At 48.7% G+C, this 22,505-nt stretch overlaps 1 long non-coding RNA gene and 1 other non-coding gene across 2 annotated transcripts; both read right to left on the reverse strand.

Moving 5' to 3' along the window:
* Positions 1-1,888: 1,888 nt before the first annotated feature.
* On the reverse strand, positions 1,889-21,714 carry LOC110126367 (uncharacterized). The gene is made up of 3 exons (XR_011491788.1): positions 21,624-21,714; positions 16,735-16,854; positions 1,889-2,115 (listed from the first exon to the last, which is right to left on the reverse strand). It is a non-coding gene; the product is annotated as an uncharacterized lncRNA (long non-coding RNA).
* TRNAR-CCU (transfer RNA arginine (anticodon CCU)) lies at positions 20,063-20,135 on the reverse strand. The gene has a single exon. It is a non-coding gene; the product is annotated as a tRNA-Arg (tRNA).
* Positions 21,715-22,505: the final 791 nt, after the last annotated feature.

A 22,505-nucleotide genomic window follows, 5' to 3' on the forward strand; every position in this document is an offset into this window, starting at 1 on the left:
ATTTCTCACGTGCTGTTACCACTCCCTGGAATGCCTCCCATCACCATCCCACTCCCTCCCCTATAGCCTGGCAAATGCTTCCATCCTTTTTAGGACCTGAGCTAATTGCTCCCTCCTCTCTGCCTCCACAACACTTGTGTGAGCATTTATCACAGAAGGCTGGCGTTTTTTGCCTCTTGATCCTTCTATCTCATTACACGTTGAGCTCCTTGGGATTTGGTCTGCATCCTGCTCATCTTTTGATTTTAGTTTCTGGCACAGTGCTGGACACGTGGTCAACACAATGGATAAGAGAAAGAAGACAAAATCTCACATCTGCTGACCCCATATTTGTCTTTGGGCTGGATCGGTTAAGTGAGGAGAAGTGACTGGAAGGAAAAACTCTAAAATACTATGAAATAAGATGGGGTCTTATTTATCCCTCCCACAATGGCCCCACTTAGGATTTATAGGGTGGCTCTGTTATCCTCAACATATATTTTGATATCAAGGCAGCTGTTCCAGTTGCCATTATTTCTCAACTGTCTCAAAGTGGGCAAAGGGTAGATGGAGGCCAAGCAGCTTCTTTGTAAGGTTCTGATGCAGACTTTGCCTGTATCACTTCTCACAACCCATTGGCTAGGACTTGGGCACATGGACACACCTAGTTTTGGGGGAGACTGGGCAGTCACAGGTGCTGATTGCAAAAGGAAGCTGGGATACTGGAGGACAGTGCGTATTCTCTACCAACCAACCCTTGGGGGTGATGCCAACAGCTAACTTTTGCTGAAAACTTAGAACCGGGCACTGTTCTAAGAGTTTTACGCAGTAGCCCTATGGAGTAGGTGCCGTTATCATACTTGCTTACAGATGGAGTTTGAACAAGAGAATGGAGCCCAAACACCCTAAGGCATTCCTCATGAATGAGTGTCTCTTGCATGCATCTAGCATGATAGAAATTATGCACTTCTGTTGGGAGGATTGAGAAAATAACCACTCAAATAATTTCTGGGCTGTGGTTCTTAGGAGGAACCCTGTATGGTGCTGGTTGGGTCCCTTTCAAGGAACCAGGCACTGGGTTTGATGCTTGTCTTTGTTTGGATTTCCCCAAAAGCAGGCCCTAAGACCACAATCTGAGAATGCATCATTTGGAAGTGATTTTAGCAATAAGGGAGAAGGAAAGTGAGACAAGGAAAAGAAAAAAAAAGCCCAAAGACAATGAAATGAATATTGATAAGCAAGTTACTACTGAGTGCACTGGAGACTCAGTCCAGCTGGGACTTCTTGAGAAACTGTCTAGGGCATACCCTAGGATTTTTCCACTGGGGCAAGGACTCTGGGATATTACCTGTTGAATCCCTTTCCTCACTGAAGGCCTCTCCTGGAGACGCTGACTTCCTGTCTGCTCTAAGAAGGGGCCAAGCAAACCATCACTGCCAGGCAGAGAAACACTGGAAGCTGTTGGCATGTATGTGAACTGTCTATTGGTAACCTCCAAAGTTGCTCAGAGGTGGGACACTGACATCTGCTATAGGGTTTATGCATGTCATTTTATTTCATCTTTACAACAAACCCGTGGCTAAGATATCCACATCTCTGCTTTTCATATGCAGAAGCTGAAGCTCAGAGAGATAGAGGAACTCTTCCAAGGTCACACAGCTAGGAAATGGTGGCGTGAGGGGACCAGCCATCTGTCTTGTACCACCCCACCCTCCCTTTGCCATGCCTTATGCCCTCTAGCAACCTTATTTTAACTGGTCTTTACCAACAACCCCCATCCCAAACTACTGCCTTCAGGCTTTCTAAGGTTTCTCATATTAGAGAGAGACGATTGATGTTTTTTCAGCTTTAGGTAAAGGACGAAGCATGGATGAAGGCTCTTTTTATTGCTCCAAGTCTATACATGCGATCTCCATAAAAAGCAGGTCATGGCTTTATATATAAATCTTCGAACAAGTTCTCTAGCCAGCAATCTGATTTCTAATCAGATCGCTGCTCCTGAGTGCCTCTTATCTTGATTTTCTGGAGCTGCTTCTGGTTAAAGCGAATACCTCTCATCTGATGCTCATGATCAAGTTTTCGTCTTTTCCCCCAGACAAATTTCTCTGTGAATCACTCCTGCTGAAATGCAAAGACCTGGGACAGAAAGCCAAGGTGTGGTTAACTCTCCATCAATTATGCAGTAAGAGGGAATCAGAGAGGAGGAGGATCTGCTCTGAAGATGGGTTTAGCAGCCCATCTTAGGCTCATGTTGGAGCACCAGGGAACCAGTATTTCTCAATCTACCCACTGCTCGTGGCTCCCCATGACAGTTTCCCAGATTTGCTGCCAAATTTTGATCCACGCGCAGATTGTGTTATGATTATAGCTAAGTATATATACTGCCTTGGTTTTGTATGTTAGATGAAGCAGTGAGCTGAGGGGGTGGCAGGAGCTGTAGTATAGCTCACTGATAGCAAGAGGCAGGGGGCAAAGCAAAGTCAGGAACTCTCTACCTTGTGAGCATATGGAGAGCACTGTGGATTAGATTGTTCAACTCCCATTCCAACCCTCTCAGCTAGGGGTTGTGGGGTAGAGGTAGGAAAGAACTACATTTCCCAGGTGCCCTTGCAGCTAAGGACCTTGATGTGACTTGTTCAGTCGTTAAGTCGTGTCCAACTGGTTGCAACCCCATGGAGCACGCCAGGCTCCTCTGTCCTCCACTATCTTCTGGAATTTGCTCAAACTCATGTCCATTGAGTCAGTGATGCTATCTAACCATCTCATCCTCTGCCATTCCCTTCTTTTGCCTTCAGTCTTTCCCAGCATCAGGGTCTTCTCCAATGAGTCAGTTCTTCACATCAGGTGGCCAAAGTACTAGAGCTTCAGCTTCAGCATCAGTCCTTCCAATGAATATTCAGGGTTGATTTCCTTTAGGATTGCCTAGTTTGATCTCTTTGCTGGCCAAGAGACTCTCAAAAGTCTTCTCCAGCACACAATTTGAAAGCATCAGTTCTTTGGCATTCAGCCTTCTTTATGGGCTGACTCTCACATTCATATGTGGCTCCTGGAATAAACCATAGCTTTGACTATGTGGACTTTTATTGGCAAAGTGATGTCTCTGCTTTTAATACACTGTCTAGGTTTGTCATAGCTTTTCTTCCAAGGATCAAGCATCTTTTAATTTCATGACTGTGGTCACTGTCTTCTGTGATTTTGGAGTCCAAGAAAATAAAATCTGTCACCACTTACATTTTCCCCCCATTTGCAGTGAAGTGATGGGATTGGATGTCATGATCTTAGTTTCTTGAGTGTTGAGTTTTAAGCCAACTTTTTCACTCTCCTCCTTCACCCTCATCAAGAGGCTCTTTAGTTCCTCTTTGCATTCTGCCATTAGATTGGTATCATCTGCCTATCTGAGGCTGTTGATATTTCTCCCGGCAATCTTGATTCTGGCTTGGGATTCATCTAGCCCAGGATTTTGCATGATGTACTCTGTATATAAGTTAAATAAACAGGGTGACAATATACAGCCTTGTTTTCCTTTTCCAATTTGGAACCAATCAGTTCTTCCATGTCTGGTTCTAACTGTTGCTTCTTGACCCACATACAGATTTCTCAGGAGATAGGTAAAGTGGTCTGGTACTCCCATCTCTTTAAGAATTTTCCACAGTTTGTTGTGATCCACACAGTGAAAGGTTATAGTGTAGTCAATGAATCAGAAACAGATGCTTTTCTGGAACTCTCTTGCTTTCTCCATGATCCATGAATGATGGCAGTTTGATTTCTGGTTCCTCTGCCTTTTATAAACCCAGCTTGTACATCTGGAAATTCTCAGTTCAATTACTGCTGAAGCCTAGTTTGAAGGATTGGGGCATTACCTTGCTAGCATGTGAAATGAACACAACAGTTGTATAGTAGTTTGGACATTCTTTGGCATTGCTCTTCTTTGGGATTGGAATGAAAACTGACCTTTTCCAGTTCTGTGGCCATTGCTGAGTTTTCTAAATTTGCTGGCATGTTGAGTGCAGCACTTTCACAGTGTCATCTCTTAGGATTTTAAATAGCTCAGCTGGAATTCTATCACCTCCACTAGCTTTATTTGTAGTAATGCTTCCTAAAGCCCACTTGGCTTCACACTCCAGGATGTTTGGCTCTAGGTAAGTGCCCACCATGGTTACCTGGGTCATTTTTTGTATAGTTCTTCTGTGTATTCTTGCCACCTCTTCCTAATCACTTCTGCTTCTATTAGGTCCTTACTGTTTCTGTCCTTTACTGTGCCCATCTTTGCATGAAATGTTCCCTTGATATCTCTAATTTTCTTGAAGAGATCTCTAGTGTTTCCCATTCTATATAAAATAGATAAACAGCAAGGAACCACTGTATAGCACTAGGAGTTATATTCAATGTCTTATAATAGCCTATAATGGAAAATAATCTAAAAATAAACAGATAGAGATTGATGAATAATTGAATCACTTTCCTATACACCTGAACTAACACAGCATTGTAACTAACACATACTTCAATTTTAAAAAGTGGTTTAAAAGCAATAAAACATAAATAAGCACTTTATGCGGTAGGTTAGAAAGTAGTGATGCTGGGGAAAATGAAGAAGCAGGAGAGTAAGGGTCTTGGGAAAAGCAGGGTGGGAGGGTGTGGCCTCATCAAATGGGTGGTCAGGATAGGCCCCATTGAGATGGTAACTTGGGTGAGGACTTCAGGGTAATTTGAGTGAGGACTTCAAGGGAGAGAGCCTTGTGGATATCTGGGAGAACATTCTGGGCAGAATGAATAGCCAGCGCCAAGGCCCTGGGGCAGGAGTACACTTGGGAGGTTTGAGGCAGATCAAAGAGGCCAAGGCGGCTGGAAGAGAGTGAGTGAGGCAGAGAGTAGTCAAGGATGAGACAGGAGTGTTGAGCCAGATCATGTAGGGCCTAGGGGGCCTTGGTGAAGATTTTGATTTTTACTTGGGGAAAGTGGGAGTCCCTGGGAGAAGATGCACAGCAGAAGGTGGGAGTCACCCAGAGGCTACAAGGCATTGTGCAGATGTGCCTACCAAGCCTGGCAGGCTCCTGGCAGCCCTAACCCCCCACTTCATTCCAAGGTGCCTACAGAGATGCTTCTGAACCAGGAGTCAGGGAAAGAGAAAGCTGTTGCCACTACGGGTACCAGGTGCTCCGAAATGTCCCCTTTGTTAAACACCAGATCCCAGGGAGTGACCGACTGCTCCTCTGGCTGGGGCTCAGGACATGTGCACCTGGGAGTCCCTGCCAGGGGGTCCTTAGGAGCAGCTTCCTGCCTGCACCCCAGGGAAAGTGGCAGCTGCTCATCTGATGGGGAGTGCAGGGCCTCGGACAGAGTCAACATACCCCGGGCCCTGCTTACAAAATCATATTTTCCAAACACGCAGCTCCTCCAAGCCCCTTATCGGGCCTCCAGGTAGTGAAGCTCCGTTGCCGGGCAGTGGTGTTTTATCTGTGAGGTCTGCACAGAGGCCGGTACAAGGTGATTTCATTAGATCCTCTCCCATCTGTCTCTGCAAACATCCCCAGCGGCCTCTAATTAAGGTTTTGCTTTTCTTCTGTGGCAGATGTTTGTTTTGATCTAATAAAGTGGTTTACAGGCCTCATGGGTGAACGAGGGGTTTGGTGGGCTCCAGCCCAAGAGGGTGGTGGGCAAAGCAGAGGGAGGGTGCCATGGGGGCCAAGCCCTGGGGGCTCGAGGCACACAGAGGAAGTTGAAAAGAAGGACCTGGCCTGGGCCAGACTGAGACCCTAGAGGGCTTGCCCGTAACCTGCCTCCTTTCTGCAGCCATGCTGCCTCAAGGAGCCACTGCGGCACCTGACTCCAAGCAGGATGCTCTTTTAGGGTGACGCCTCGAGATCAGAGATGCCCAACTTCTCAATTCTATAGCCCCCCCAAAAGGTTGACCTCTAGGGCTTCTCAGGAAAGAGTCTTCAGGGGATTTGGGGGTGATCCTAGTCCCCAGAGCTCCTGATCAACTTCCAGAAGCTGCTTAGGATGGTGGAAAGGACTGTACTTCAGAGTCCTGCCTGGGTTTGAATCCTGGCTCTGCCTGGTTCTCCTTACAAAAGTCACTTAACCTTGCTGGGCTCTTGTTCCTATTCTACAAAGTGGCCAAAATAATTTTTGGCACGATTTCTCTGAAGCGAACGGGGAGAATTCAGCCACCAACATCTCTTAGTGCTAATTGGGTCTGGGGTGTCTTGGGGTGCTGATAACAGGAGGGAAAGCCCCAGCACAGTTCCGGGGGCCCCAGGTGGCTGCCGTAGCTCTCGGCCTCAGGCTCTGTCCTCTGGGGGAGCACTTGGTTCGTGTGGTTCCATTTTGTATTTGACTGACTAAACAAGCCATGTTCTTCAAGCTTCGGCATCAGCAGGCCTGGGCAACTCAATGTCTGGAGTGCCTCCGTCTTCTTATCTGTAAAATGGGAGCATTGATGATCGTTTCTACCTCCTGGGGCTCTTGAGAGGCTCACAGAGTGGCTACGTCCTGGGTGTTTTGACACAGGGTCTGCCTGCAATGAGTGCCAGGTCACTCAGACTGTCGTTGTTGTAACTTTGGGAAGTCTCTCATCAGGTGACTGAGTTTCTCAGTCTCCCCACAGCTGCATCTAGGGTTCTACAAAGTGGGGGCCCAGAAAAAGGAGTGTTGGAAGTGGGGGCACTGGAGACCTGAGTGGTACTGATTCTGCCCTCCAGAGACAGGCAGGTGGTGAGCGGACGCCCCAGCATCAGGCCCTGCTCCTCCCCAGGCAGCCCAGCTGGGGACTGGGGGCTCCGGCAGAGGGGCTCCTGGGAGCACCGGCCTGGATGGATGCACGGGGGCACCTAGCTGGCTGGGGCCTGCAGGCCACTCAAGCCACTTCTCTGCTGCCCAAACCTTTTTCAGATCCAATTAGCAGAGGCTGTTCAGTCCTCCAGCGCCCCCAGGCTCAGAGACCCCCAGCCGTCGGGGCTACCCTTCTCCTCCTGCATCCCCACCCTGGAGGAGACAGTAGGGAATTCTGGACTGGGTGGGGTTTAATCACGGACCTTCCCTCCAACCAAGACCGAAGTCCAGGTGTCACCCTGGCATCCTCAGCTTTGTCTACCTGCCTCAGAACACTTCTCCAGTCCTTCTCCAACTGGATTCCACCTCTGTGCTTTTCCCCCCGCACTCAAAGCTCTGCTCCCTGACCTTCACTCCCCAAGAGGAGGTGCCAAAAACTAGGCTCCGGCAGCTGAGCATACTCTACAGTATGGGGGACGCATGGAAGTGGGGTGATGGGACACCCCCAGGGCAGTGAGGATGTATCACTCAAGGAAGAGAGGAACTAAGAATATGAGGGTGCGCTGAAGTTCATCTTCCAGAAAAGGAAGGAATTCGCACCCTCAGAAAGGTCCCCGCATATTTCTTTGGCTTCTCTTTTATTATTCTGCTCCCACCCCGGTCGGCCACATGGCCCTAATACTGTCCCAACGCCTCTCCACCTCCCCTGTGTCACATGTATTGTCACACTCGCCGGCCTCCATACCTTTATCACGTGCTCCTGCCAAGAATGCCTTCTGCCCTTGCTTCTTTTTCCCAGACTCTCAGGCTCAGATCACCTCCTCTCAACACCTTCCACTCCAGGAAGATCTTTTAGCCCTTACTGTAGGCACCATTATTTGACCATTATCAGCTACCACATTAGCCAGAGAATTAACTTCATAGGCAAATATTCTGTCTGCTTAACTGGATCTCAAGCCTTTGGGGGAGAAAGACATTGCTTCAAATCACCCTTAACCTTACAGTCATAGGAACATGACTTCTGTGTGTGTGTGTGTGTGTTTATGGAGATGAAAAATAGCTTAACTCAAATACCAGGATGATGGTGGAATTTCTCACAAGGTGGGATATTGGTTGGGGAGATGTCTAGGTGATCTGGGAGCTTTAAGAACCCCATAAATGTTATGCCACCCTGGGAATATGCTTGTCCCGATTCTTCATGTAGAGGCAGTTGAGTTCAAATGATGCTCCACAAACTCTCTGATTTGTGCTGCTGCTGTGGATGAAGAAGGTGTTTTAGAGAGCATGTTAACCAGAGCAGCTTCCTGGCCGCTGTCTATGGTCCTGAACAATCACCGCCTTCCAAGGAACCCAGGACACTGCTTAAGGATTTTTGTTTGACGGGCCTCAGGGGGTCATAGTTTTTAAACTCCCCCCTCCCCAACACAAGCTTGTTAAAACTTTTGAAATTTTTAGATAATCATGGACTAATTAGAATTTCTGTTTTCTTTCTTAACTGATGTAGTTGGTTTATCTCATGGAGTCTTGTTTCTGAATAGTCAGACCTTTTCCAGCTCCGAGAACTTGGATGGTAGGGGAGTCATGTGCATACTCCATCAAGCCCCTGGCAATGATATTTTTGTGGTTAAGGGCCCACCTTACTTCATGGGACTAGACTCCTACATCTTGTCTCATTTTAAGAGATATTGTCCAAGCTCTTCCTCATAATGACTGGATGAGGAAGGTCCATCCACCTCTCTGGGCCTCCATTTATCCTCCATAAATGGTTGAAATGATGAGTAGAGGGCTTTGGGCTTGATTTTCTGAGCAATCTCTTTCTTTGCTGAAATGGTGGCTCCTGAGTCACTGGCTATGTCTCCCATGTCTCCATGAATCCTTCCTCCCAAGCTCTTTAAAATAACCAAGAAAATCTAGGACATTTCCCACATGAAACTCAAGACAGTTTTTTTGTAGGTGGCCTCACTTCCGATTGCTAAGAATAATGGGAGGGTTCAGTCTGTGATACCCACTCTATCATATTTTTTACATTTATTTATTTTTAATTGGAGGATAATTGCTTTACAATATTGAGTTGGTTTCTGCCATACATCAGCACAAATCAGTCATAGATACACATATGTCCCCTCCTCCCTGAAACTCCCTCCCACCTCCCACCCCATCTTACCCTTCTAGGTTGTCACAGAGCCCCGGTTTGTGTCCCCTGAGTCATATAGCAGATTCCTCCCAGCTATCTAATTTGACGTAGGGTGATGTATATGTTTCCATGCTACTCTCTCAATTCATCCCACCCTTTTCTTCCCCCTCTGTGTCCACAAGTCTGTTTTCTATGTCCCACTGCATCTTAGGAGGACATCTGAAACCTCCCATTCTTCGACGCTTATTTCCAGGTGACTTTAACCACATCTCAGCTTTCTTTCCAGTGGAATGCTCTTGGTGAGAAGCATTTGTGCCAAAATGTAAACAATGAATTTTGTTCCACGCATGCCAGCTCTTCTGGAGAAGATCTGTACCTGGACAGGTTTCAGGGGCAAAAGCCTACTGACTTGGCCTCAAACCAGGGAGCCTCCCCGCTTGGAGAGCGTCAGAGGCCTTCAGCTGCTGTCATACCCATGACGAGGGTGCTCTGAAGAAGCCACAAGCCCACCCCAAACCCAGACCTCTTGGCTCCAGGCCAGGTGGTTCAAGCTACTCCACCACCTCAACCTGGAATCCCAGCAAGAGATCTTATTCCTGAGGCATTGAATGCCAATAAATAATAAATGCCCAACTGGACACAGGGCAATGATACTGAGAGGCCAGAGAACTTTTATCAAAGATGAGAGCTTGGTCTTAAATGCATTTTTCCAGGATCCCAAGGTACTTGGGAGGTCACCTAATATCCCCCACAGCCTTTCCACTAGCAGAAGGGAAGAACGAAAGATACAGAGAACTCCCAGGGTCTCCATGCCATGCCTCACCTCCTAACTAAGAAAGAGAACTTGGCCTTGGGCAGGGGGCCTGAGCACCCGGGTGTTTCTCTGGGAGCAGCACTGCAATAAGATACCCGCACACGCCTCCTGGATTAAATTAAAATTAAAAAGACTGATTGCGCCAAGTGTTTGTGAAGATGTAGAAGAACTTGAACTCATACACTGCTGTCAGGAATGTAAAATGGTACAACGGCTTTGGAAAACAATTTGTCATTTCTTGAAAAATTAAACAAACACCTACCATATGACTAGCCATTCCACTCTTAGGTATTTACCCAAAAGGAACGAAAGCATCCAACACTCGTACATGAATATTCATAGCAGCTCTATTTGTAATCGCCCCAAATTGGAAACAACTCAAGTATCTATCAACAGATAAATGAACAAAAGCGTCGTAGCAGATCCATTAATGGGGTATGACTTAGCAATAAAAAGAAATGAACTGTTGAAATACACAATATGGATGAATCTCAAAATAGAAGCCAGACCAGAAAAAGTACATAGTGTATAATTCCGTTTCTATAAAATTCTAGGACATGCAAATGAATCTCTAGTGATAAGAGGCAGATGAGTGGTGGGTTGCTGGGGATGTGGAGGTGGGGGTGTGGGGAAGGAGAGGTCACAAAGGGCCAAGAGGAGATGCGGGGAGGGAATGAATGTGTTCATTATCTTGCTACAGTGATGGCTTCCTGGAGGTACACACATGTCAAAACTTACCAAATCGTATGGTTTAAATATGCACATCAATAAAGCTGTTTTAAAGAAAGAAGCTGCCACAAGAATCCGGAACACACCGAGAATACACGGAATACATGATGTCTTCCAGTTCCAAGATGGCTTGATTATTATGCAGGAAAGAGCTATTGTCCTCATCCGACCCATGGAAAACCTAGAACCCAGAGAGGTTAAGTGCTGTGCTTGAAGTCACATAGCAAAGACTAGGGCAGAACCCACGGCATGATCCACACTTCCTCCTCTGGATCCAGCACTTCTTCGGCAGGGCTCTGGCCATGCTCCCAGGAGTCACCCAGGGCCTGTCAGCACGTCCTGAGCCGAGGGACAGGGTGTCCCTGCCACCTGAAGATGTCCCTCGGCTTGTACTTGCAGCCTGGAGACTGGCTTAATTGGCAGAGAGACCATGGTTACAGCACCTCCCTGGGGAAGTAATAAAGGGTGAGACGGAGATAAGGGCCAAATGCAATTACCTAATGTCGCTGTTATCTGTGGCTGAGAAGACACAGGCCAAGCTGGTGATTCCTGCCCCTGTCCCAGTGTCCTGGAGAGGCTGACAGGAGAGCACCCCAGGGCAAGAGGTCATTGTCGGGGGGTGGAAGGAACCGGGGATGAGTCAGGGTGGGGGTGGGGAGGGGGGTACCAGGCTGGGCCGAGCACCCACTTGATTTCTGTCTGTGTGTTCTCCTCCAGGCCCAGGGGGACCCACACTGCATTTGGAGGCAGAACCAAAGAGGGATCCTGGTTGAACTGAACGAGAACCGGCTTTGAGCATGAACGGGCCTCAATGTGAAGCCCAGTACCGACAGGGCCTCCGTGACCCGCCCTGTGAAATGGAGGTCACGATGGCTGCTGCCTCCCGCGATAACAACCTTCCCGGTAAGGGGGGTCACCCTGCTCCCCCTTCCCTTGCTGTTCTTCTGGTGTGTTCTCTCCGCACACTCTGCAAACCAAGACTGGACCGGCTGAGGCAGGAGGACTCACTGCCCCCCGAGACCAGGTGGGAGCAGGAGAGGTTGTGGAGAACTGGGCAAGGGGGAGCCACATTTGCTGGGTGCTGCTGAGCCCCAGGGCCGGGTGGACTGGGCGCTTCACAGGCTTGTCCCAACCCCAACCCCACCCAGTGCTCGCTGTCACACCACCTCATCAACCAGGGAAGGGCCCTGGGGCCTTGCGAGGTGAAGTCACTGCCAAGATCTCAGACGGTAGAGAGAGGCAGAGGCAGGCCTTGAACCCAGGCTGTCTGACTCCTGAGTTCATGGCCTTGCGGATGAAGCTCCCCCTGGGGTTCTGGGTCTTTCCTTTGCTGAATCCTGTCGCTGTTGCTGGGAAACTTGCTTCAGCCGGGCTTCAGCCTTGGGTTCTCTCTGCTACTCCAGCCATCCTTACAGTCCTCACGTGTGCACTACACTCTGCAAAGAATTCTGCCATCACACACACCACAAGTGGTTCCAAATCCCTTGAGAAAGCAGATTTGCTCTCTCCTTCACGGAATCCTTAATCAAGGGTCATCACCCCCACCCCTGGCAGAGATGGTCATAGGGGTGTGAGAACACCAGGTCTGCTTTGCCAAAAACCAACTTGCTAAGAATCATTTTGCCAAATAGCCTATTGGGCAAATTGGCCAATTCACTCAAAGCTTGCTTCTTTTAACCACTTATACTACTGACATAATTTATATTGAATAAAATAATTTAAAGGGGAGGAAAAAAAGATACAATTCCCTTCCCAAGGGGACCAATGGCTTTGCACAGTATCTTTGAGAAGCAAGTATCTTCAAGCCTAGTTTATAGATAGTGAAACTGAGTCCCAGAGAAATTAAATAACTTCCTTAAGTTTTACAAAACTAGGGCATGGCCAAGACAGTATTTCCTCCTAGATTTGATGGACTCCAAAGTCCAAGCTCTTTACCACTTTGGAATTGAACTCAGACACAGCCTACCCCAATTTCAGTAACCGGAATCATTCTAACATCTAATCTAATACAATTCAAGGGGTGATAATTAACCCCTACCTTTCCCAGTTCCTTCTAGGGCCAGGTCTGAAATCCTTTGTTCAAGGTTTAGTCCTGTCATTTTCTGAGTTAATCAGGTAACATTCATTCATTCATTTAACATAAATTCATAAGCATGTACTGTGTTCCAGTAACCATGTCAGCACTTGGTTTTGGAGTGCCCATGAGTTGGTCCTTGCCGTGGAGGAGTTTACTGTTTGGCAAGGAGAGAGATGAGTAAGGTGGGTAAGCAATCTGCCCCTTTTGTGGCTTGCAAAGTGCAGAAGCCACACGTGTCCCTTGGTGTATTCAGTACAGAGGAAAACCCTCTATTCTGAGCCTCACTATTCAGCAGTTTCCATGGATACCAGATCATAATAAGTAATCAGACCAAATCAGTGTCTGTTTCAATCTTTGATGTCATTTGCTGCTAACATTTTATCCACTTACATTTATTTCAATCATTCATCCAACACAAACCAAATACCTCTAAGGCTCTGGACTTGAATGAATGCGTTATTAATCATCATCATAACAACCATCAAAAAACAACTAACATCCATTGAGAATTTATTACATGCCATACGCTGTTCTAAGCATGTCACATGTATTCGTTCATTCATCCCACAACAGCCTTTTGAGGAAGGTATCGTCATTATTCTCTGTACAGGATGAGGAAAAGAAGACAGAGAAAGGATGAGGATTTTGTGGCGTATGAGGATTTTTAGGGGTCGTATTGGACAGCTGTGAGTCATCACTGGATCTCTGGCTCATCCAAATACAACCTTATCTGAGAGTTAAGACCCTTCCCCAGGGAAGGTCACCGCTTCCTTTCCCTGGTCCCTGACTCCAGCATCAGTCTTTCACAACTTTATGCCTTTTGTATAAGGCTCCACAAAAACATTGCCTGGTGGCTCAGTGGTAAAGAATCTGCGTGCAATGCAGGAGACGTGGTTTCAATCCCTGGGTCGGGAAGATCCCCTGGAGAAGGAAATGGAAACCCACTCCAGTATTCTTGCCTGGAAAATCCCATGGACAGAGGAGCCTGGTGGACTACAGTCCATAGGATTGCACAGAGTTGGACACGACTGAAGCGACTAAGCAACAGCAACCACAAAAACAAGCATGGGTCCATAGACCTGGGGCCTGCTGGCTGGCTCCAAAGCACAGGATTAGATGCTCAGGATTGAGGTATGTGGGTTTGGGGGACCCGCCCCGCAGCCCCAGGACGAGTGGAGGTCTCTGAGAAACATTCAGCGTGGACCTGTGGTTCCTTTCTCTGCCAGCCTTGTCCCACCACACAGCATGCCCCTTCCCTCCTACACTTTGTATGGAAGGTGGGCACTGAGCTGGGTGAGAGGGTCATAGGATGTGAGCAGGATGGCATGCCAGGAAAGCCCGCTTCTCGAAATCCAGATGTGGTGGAAGTGAGAGGACAGAACTGGCAGGTCCGCACTGCTGAAATGGGCCTGGGCTCTTTCCATTTCCTCTAATTTCTCTGGAGCCCTGGGCACAATGATGTCTTCCCTCCCCCTACCCATCAAATCCAAAGGTCAGCTCCCCTTGGAGCCTCCCCTGACTCTCCCGCCCTACTGACCTCAGACCTCGCCAACAATACGATCATGGACTCCCATGGACCCCAAAGACCACCTTGATGGGAAAACCAAAACCAGCCCAAGAACAAGACTCCTTGTGCCCTCCGTGGCTCTGACCTTCACTCCCTGGCTCTTTCTGAGACCCCTGAGTCTTCTGCACTTTTCCAGGAACACGGCCTGGTCATGTGATCACCACGCCTGCCCAACCTTACCCTGGGGTCATGCTGCCAGTGCAGGGGTCTTTCTGTGATGTCCCCAACCGGAGAGCTGCCTTTGAGTTTGTTCCAGAACCACAGGATCAGAGGAACTTTGAATTCAGAGGGATTCAGGGGTGCCTGCTCTGAAGGACAAGACCTGGGACTTGCCTCTGATCTCAGGCGCCTCCTCTGTAGAGTGGAGGCTGAGCCTTCTTCTGGCAAGGACCAATGGCAACTCCCATTGTTGTTCCCAACTGTGTGCTTCACACGCAATCTTCTGATCTGTCCATCCGTCTTGGTGAGTGTGTGGTTTATGGTGGTCTCAAGACTTGAACCTAGAGCATCTGCTCCCAAGGCTGGAACTCTTCTGCCTGGACCACACAGACTCTCACCATAGAATGCTCTCGAAGAAGCTGGAGGCTTCAAACACAGGGGTGGTGTCTTCTGACTCCCAGACACGCTGACCACAGGAGGTGCGCTAATAGACCTGTTTCTCAGTCCTTGTGTGTCCTATTCAGATCTTCCTGACTTCTGGACAGGCTGTGTCAAGCCAGCCTGAAACCTAGCCCAGGGCACCTGTAGCTGCCGCCGTCTTGTCCCTGTGCCCGAGCCAGTTGGCATCACGTGCTGCTGTTTCTCCTGGTTGTTTTCATGTGGAGGAGGTACCTCCTTCCAAATTGGGAAAGGAGGTTAGAAGAAAATATCTCAGCAGCTGGCCCGAGCTGTGCTCTCCCCCATTGTTTGGCCAATGCTGGGCTGTTTGTGTTGGGTTTCCATATGGCTTCGTGATAGGCATGGCTTTTCCGTCAGCATCTATAGTGCCTGCTATTGGTGCCTTGAACCTTGTTCCTGCAGCCCCGATCAGACCACAGCAGCAGCACTGTCCCCAGTGAATTTGGGGTTCACTTCCCCAGAAACAGCCCTCCCTCTCTTGGGGGGAATGGCAATCAGTGGGACCAAGCCCCAGCCTCCCCCAACTCAGGACTGTTCCGAGGCGCACTTCACACAGGCCCTCAGAGAATCACTGGTGGGACGGAGCCCACGCCGATGACTGGCTGTCACATGCACACATGTTGGCATCCCTCCTGCCTTGTCTCTCTCTCTCACTCCCTCACTGTAGCCTCCCAGGCTCACTTCTCAAGTAAATTTCCTCTTCCCAAACCTTTTTCTCAGGCTCTGCTTTAGGGAGGAGACAAACTGAGACCAAAATATGAGCCAGGCTGGCAGAGAGTATGAGTAGGAGGAGGGTGAAGCCCTGGCTTAGGAGCCAGGAGACCCGAGTTCCACTCTTGTCTCTGTTTCACCAGCACTTTGCACAATAAAAGTCAGTGGATTGAACACATAGATGTATGAATGAGTAAAGGAATGATGGTAGATATTATTTTGCCTATTTTGCTGATCTGGAAACAGTGGTTGGCAGGTTTAGGGCTCACCAACCATTTCTGGATATACACTATCATCCTCCTGTGATCCCAGTCTCCCCTCTTGAATTGTGTGACCATGTGACTTTCTTTGGCTGATGCAATGTGAGCAGAAGTGATAGGTTTTACTTCTGAATGAAAGTAGTTCAGGGCCAGATTCCCTATTTTCTTCCCTGCCCCCACCAACCCTGCAGTCAAGTGTTGAGAAGGAAGCGCCCAAAGATTAAAGCAGCTTGATTGCTGAGTCACTTCACAGGGGATAGTAACCCCAGATTTGCCCAGACTGGCAGTGGATTTCTGCGTATTAGAGAGAAATAAACTTTTGATGTTTTGAGCAGAGTTTGGGGGATGCTTGTTACTGCAGCATAACCTGGTTCATCCTGACAGGTACACAAACCAAACCCAAAGTGAATTGGCCTGGGAGCCTGAAACCCAGGCGTTTCTTCTCATCCAGGTAACTCTTGTCCCTGATAGAGACCTCTACTCACTTCCCTATGTTTAGAAGCAGAGCAGTGTGGCCAAAAGGGAAGCCATTCCCATCCTATCCCTTGGGGCCAATCTCAAGTGATCTCCTTAAAGGTTCTGTCCCTAGTCCACTGTCTGGCCTCGAGTTATCCATTTCTCCAAAGAAGAGTTTGGATGAGCTCAGTGGTTCAAAAACTGTACTCTATTGAGGCCCTGGCTGCACAGAAGTATCGTGGGTCTGGGTTGGTGGACAGTGGCCATGCTTTGAACAAAGCATCTCCTCTGGTGTCTGTTTTGTATTTGGAGGCTTTCACATTAGTGAAGATCACTGATAGCAGTTTGATTAAATGCAGGCTGGAGGATCTGTGACTTCTTCAAGATGAGGACATTTGACCCGAAGACCCCTGAATTCACCTATTCCACCCAACTCGGTACAAATGTGAAATTCTGGGGCCCACATCCCTGACTCCCAGTCACCCTCAGGTCCCCATGAGAACAGTACAATAAGGACACTTCCTGTGGACATGACCTGTGTGTCCAGGGTGTGTGAACCACCAGATACTTGCGTGGTTCCTGCTGCGTCAGCCAAACACAGAGCCTCCCCTTCACCTGTTAGCTTTAGCTCCTCTCTGCAGGCAGGGTGAAGCACATGGAACTGGGGGTGGCCTGGAGATCTGGTCCCTAATCCCAGCTCCATCACTCTCTCACTGTGCAGCTCAGCTTCCTTTTCTATAAAAGAATAATAACAAAGAGTCAGCACCATGCTAAGCAGGTGACGGGCCATGGTCAAGAGAAGTGAAAAAGGGAAGGTTCAGGGCTTTTGCCTGCAGGAGAAGTCAGAGAGGGGGTGAGAGCAGGCTTCAAAGCTCCATGAGACTTTAACAGGAAGGCGGCTCAGACATTATTTTTCATCATAGCAATTATCAGCACCAAAAAATGTTTTCTACTTGTTTATTTAGACTGTCATCTCCATGAGGACAGGTGGGGACCTCATGTGTCTTGCTTGCTGTCATGTCAAGAACAGAGGTGGTGCACAGTAGGTGCTCACTAATTATTTATTAAATGATTAAATTTGTCCCATGTGGCTTCCTACGGAGTCCATTGATTTCTCTCTGCCTCCCCCGCTGCGGATAACTCTGAGTCCCTTCTTCCTCTGCCCTGCACCCCCTTGAGTCAGCCACTTCCTCTCAGCTGGAGTCCAAGCCAGACTTCCTGTTGCTTGGACTGGCTTAGATGAATCTAATCAGGGCTGATGAAAAGTGCAGGGTTAATTAGCTGGGGAGGCTAAAGGTGGCTGGCTGTTGAGCTGAGCAGAGAAACAGAGGGAAATTATCCCCAGAAAGGGAAGAGTACACCCCACCCCATGTCACACCCTTCACTCAACACCAGGAGCTGTGAGCTGTTGGCCATGACAATGCTTATGTTGCACCAGCTGGAGGTGGTGGGGGATGGCAGGATAAATTGGGACTTAATGTTGCAATTACAAGATAACTTCAAAGTATGATATGGAGACAAGGTTCTGGATGGGGAAGGCTGTCCTGTTCTGACCTAGAGGTAAGTGGGATTGAATTGATCCCACAGCTGGGAAGAGGAAACCTCAAAGTCAAGACCATCTTGGGTTGTATTACTAGAAGCCTATCACCAGACACAAGGGAGGGGATATCTCACAGTGGGCCAGGCTGATTAAATTCTCACTTCGCTCCCCTCCTGAGAAACCCAGGACCCTTCAGCTGGGTCTACAGACTTTGTGTGTCAGAGCTGAAAGCTTTTGGAGTTCAACAGACGTGGAGTTTGGACTCTTTCTCCATCAAGTCAAAAACTTTCTGAGCTTCACTTTCTAAATGTAAACAATGTGCGTAATAATACTCACCTCCTATTGCAAAGATTAAGGGAGGTAATGTAAACAGTGTAGCCCGGTGCCTGGCACAGGCAGATGCCCCACAAATATCAGTTCCGTTCCCCACGCCTCCACTCTGGGCCGGGCTTACTCTCCACCCACATTCTGCCTGCACTTCTCTCCCTCTCGGTTGCCTAAAGTGGGTAATGCCATCTTTTCCCATCACCAGGGCTTCCCCTGGCTGCCAGCCCTACTCTGTCCCTGCCCAGACTGTCCTACAGCTGCTGAGTAGTGGGGCTAACATCCCATTTCTGACTCAGGACACTGCGTTCATAACTACTCTACAAACCAGCCTGTGGTAGGTTCAGCAACAGCACCTAGGAGGGAATAATGAGCTATGGGTATCCAGGAGGACTTCTTGGAGGAGGGGACTCCAGAGCAGAGATCTAAAGAATAAAGGGAAGTGCAGTTGAGAGATGAGAGTGGGGAATTAAATTTCAGGTGGAGGGATTTCTTTGGTGGTCCAGCAGCTAAGACTCCAAGTTCTCAATTCAGTGGGCCCGGGTTCTAACCCTGTTCAGGGAACTAGATCTCACATGCTGCCACCAAGAATTTGAATGCCACAACTAAAGATCCCACATGCCACAACTAAGACCTGATGCAACCAAATAGATACAAAATATTTAAAAATAAATAGAGGCTTCCCTAGTGGCTCAATGGTAAAGAATCTGCCTGCCAATGCGGGAGTGTGCTAAGTTGCTTCAGTCACGGCTGACTCTTTGTGATCCACTGGACTGTAGCTGGCCAGGCTTCTATGTGGGATTCTCCAGGCAAGAATACTGGAGTGGGTTGCTATTCCCATCTCCAGGGGATCTTCCTGACCCAGGGATCGAACCCACATCTTCTGTGTCTCCTGCACTGGCAGGCGGGTTCTTTACCACTAGCACCACCGGGAAGCCCGGCCAATGCAGGAGACACAGATTCAATCCCTGGTCTGGGAGGATCCCACATGCCATGGAGCAACTAAGCCCATGCATGCCACAACTATTTAAGCCTATGCTCTCAAGCCCAGAAGTCACAACTACTGAAGCCTGAGTACCCTAGAGCCCATGTTCTACAACAAGAAAAGCCACCGCAATGAGAAGCCCACACATCACAACTAGAGAGCAGCCCACGCTTGATGCAACTAGAGAAAAGCCCATGTAGCAATGAAGACCCAGCACAGCCCAAAATAAATGAATAAATTTCAGGTGGAGTGCATAGCTCCGGCCAAGTGATGGAGGTAGAAGTAGGAGGTTGCAGAGTGTTGTGTGGCAGGGACAGGGGAGAGGCAGGGAGGTAAGACTGGCAGTGGGGAGACCAGTTGGAGATGGTTCCGGTAATCCAGGAGAGAAGTGATGGCTTGGAGCAGGATGGAGGCAGAGGGACAGAGTGTGGACAGATCCGGGTGGGGTGGGGATGGAGGCAGAGGGAGGAGGTGGGGAAGAAGTGAGGATTCAGACTCAGATGGCCAGGTGGACGGTGCTGCCTGTTGCTGCAATCCAGAAGGCTTGGGGTAAATGAGGGCAGTGTTGGCCGTGGCAAGGGTGAGGGCCAGTGGCCCTGGGCTGGGTGGGGATGTCCAGAGGTGCTGGACACAGGAGGTACTGATGCTGAGGGGGAGAGGTGGAGTGAGGCCGGGAGGATGGAGAGCGGAAGCTTGAGAACATGGAGATTTAAGGAACAGGTGGGGACGGCCTACAGGTATGTTGGAGCCCTCCGCTCTCCTGACCTTAGAGAGGCACCTCTGACACCAAGGTGCCATCCTTTTCAGAGTCCAGAGGATGCTGACTGGAGATTCTGGTTCCCTGACCATCGGCCCACTCTCCACTCACGCCCTTGTACTTTCGGGAGCCTGGACGTATGTAAACCCCAATCCCACCATGCCTACGGCTACCTCTACTCCGTTCTTCCAAATCACACCGTCTAATGATAGGTCCTCACTTACATTTTCTATTTGCGTAAACTCATTAGTTAATTTTCTATATTAAAAGAATATTTATTTATTTATGTGACTGTGTTGGTTCTTAGTAGCAGCACGTGGAATCTTTTGGGATCTAGTTCCCTGGCCAGGGATTGAACCCAGGACCTCTGCATTAGGAACACAGAGTCTTACCCACTGAACCACCAGGGAAGTCCCAAGTTTCTGTCTTTTGTAACAGAAAGAATTTTCACTAATACGTCTACCAAGGTTAGTGTCTCTTGGGCCGCCATTCTTGAATTCTGACATGAAAACTTTGTTTTAAAGAATTTTCCAGGATCACCCAGACACAGTTCCTGGACTACAGCAGCTTTCCCTAAGGAATTCTGTTAGCATTTTTGTTGTTCAGTCACAAAGTCATGTCCAACTCTTTGCAACCCTATGAACTGTGGCACTTCAGGCTCCTCTGTCTTCCACCATCTCCTGGAGTTTGCTGAAGTTCATGTCCATTGAGTCGGTGACACTCTCTAACCAGCTCATCCTCGGTTGCCCCCGCCTCCTTTGGCCTTCTATCTCTCCCAGCATCAGGGTCTTTTCCAATGAGTCAGCTCTTTGCATCAGGTGACCAAATTATTGGAGCTTCAGCTTCAGCGTTAGTCCTTCCAAAGAATATTCAGGGTTGATTTCCTTTAGGATTGACTGATTTGCTAGTATTAGTCATTTATTACTGTGTAACTAATTAGCTCAGCATGTAGTGGCTTCAAACAATAATAAACATTTATTGTCTCACAGTGTCTAAGGGTTAGGAATCCCAGAATAGTTCTGGCCCAGGGTCTCTCTTGAGGTTGCAGACAAGACGGCAACCAGGTCAGAAGACTTATCCAACAGCTGGAGGATCTGCTCCAAGGTGGCTCCTTCACACAAATGGAAAATTGATGATAGCTGTTGGCAGGAGGAGCTTCCTAGGTGTCACTAGTGGTAAAGAACCCGCTTGCCAATGCAGGAGACACAAGAGACGTGGGTTCAACCCCTCGGTTGGGGAGATCCCCTGAAGGAGGGCACAGCAACCCACTCCAATATTCTTACCTGGAAAATCCCCGTGGACAGGGGATCTTGACGGGCTGCGGTCCACAGGGTTGCAAAGGGTCGGACATGACTAACGTGACTTACCACACATGCACGCTCGTTGGTGGGAGGCCTCAGGTCCTCACTCCATAGGCTTCTCGTAGAGCTGCTTGAATGTCCTCCTGACATGCAGCTGGCTTCTAATTTTGACCTGGCCTCAGAAGCCATTCACTGTACCTTTTGCAATGTCCTATGGTTTGTACAGTTTGGCTTATTCAGCCTAGGGAGGTCTACACATGTGGGTGAGAATTATTAGGGGCCATTTTGAGGGGTATGTACTTCCCTAATAGCTCGGTAGGTAAAGAATTTGCCTGCAATGAAGGAGACCCAGGTTCCATCTCTGGGTCAGGGAGTACCCTGGAGAAGGAAATAGCGACCCACTCCAGTACTCTTGCCTGGAGAATTCCATGGACAGAGGAGCCTGGCAGGCTACAGTCCATGGGATCGAAGAGTTGAACACGACTATGCGACTAACTTTCTCTTGAGGGGTGCAGAACCAGGCCACCTGTTGACTGTGACTAGGCCACCTTTCTAGCACCCCTACCATTCTGGAGAGAAAGACCAGCCCCACCTTACCCTGCGTGAGTGAGTCTCATCCAGAAGGAAGTAGCACCATCTCTCTCACCCCTGTAGGTGGCTGCTCCACCCCTTCCCCCAGAACCACAGCCAGGAGGACCCTGATAATAGCTTCAGGTCCAAGGTTAACACCATGGCAACGGGAGGGAAAGGTGAGGAAGGGACTATGGCTGGAGCTGGGGGCTCCAGGCAGTGTGGGTGGTGGGTGGTGGTTTAGTCACTAAGTCATATCCAACTTTTGCGACCGCATGGACTGTAGCGCACCAGGCTCCTCTGTCCATGGGATTGTTCCAGGCAAGAACGCTGGAGGGGGTAGTCATTTCCTTCTCCAGGAAATCGTCTCAATTCAGAGATCAAATCCGTATCTCTGGAGTCTCCTGCATTAACAGATGGATTCTTTACCACTGGGCCACCAAGGATTCCCTGGGCAGCGTGAGAGGGGGCTTATTACCTAGAAACAGAGCCTGAGAGGCTCTGGGTCCCCGGGGGTGGGGGTGGAGGCTACAGTTTGCTCTGGCCTCCTCTCTGAGGCCCCCTCTCACCGGTTGCCTGGCAACCATTGTTCATTTAATCCCTACTGACTTTGAAAATCAAAATCAATTTCCTTCCTGACCTGAGTCAGAGAGGCCATATTAACCCCCAAGTTTGAACAGTCCCGTTTTATTGCTCAAAGCTTTAGGAACAAGGATGTACACAGAACATTACTTATACAGGAAAAGTGTCTTGGGGGGGGCGGTGACCCTAAATATCTGTCAGAGGGGATGAGATTCCGTCAAGGCCTTTTCTCAACACAGAATATTCTTCCCTTGAGAAAAAACGCTGCTGGAGATCTAGGTGTGCTGAGTAGTTTCACGATGTAACTGAAAAATAACAAGCAGTTCA

The sequence above is a fragment of the Odocoileus virginianus genome, chromosome 16 (genome assembly GCF_023699985.2).
Source record: "Odocoileus virginianus isolate 20LAN1187 ecotype Illinois chromosome 16, Ovbor_1.2, whole genome shotgun sequence".
In the NCBI taxonomy this organism is placed as follows: Eukaryota; Metazoa; Chordata; class Mammalia; order Artiodactyla; family Cervidae; genus Odocoileus; species Odocoileus virginianus.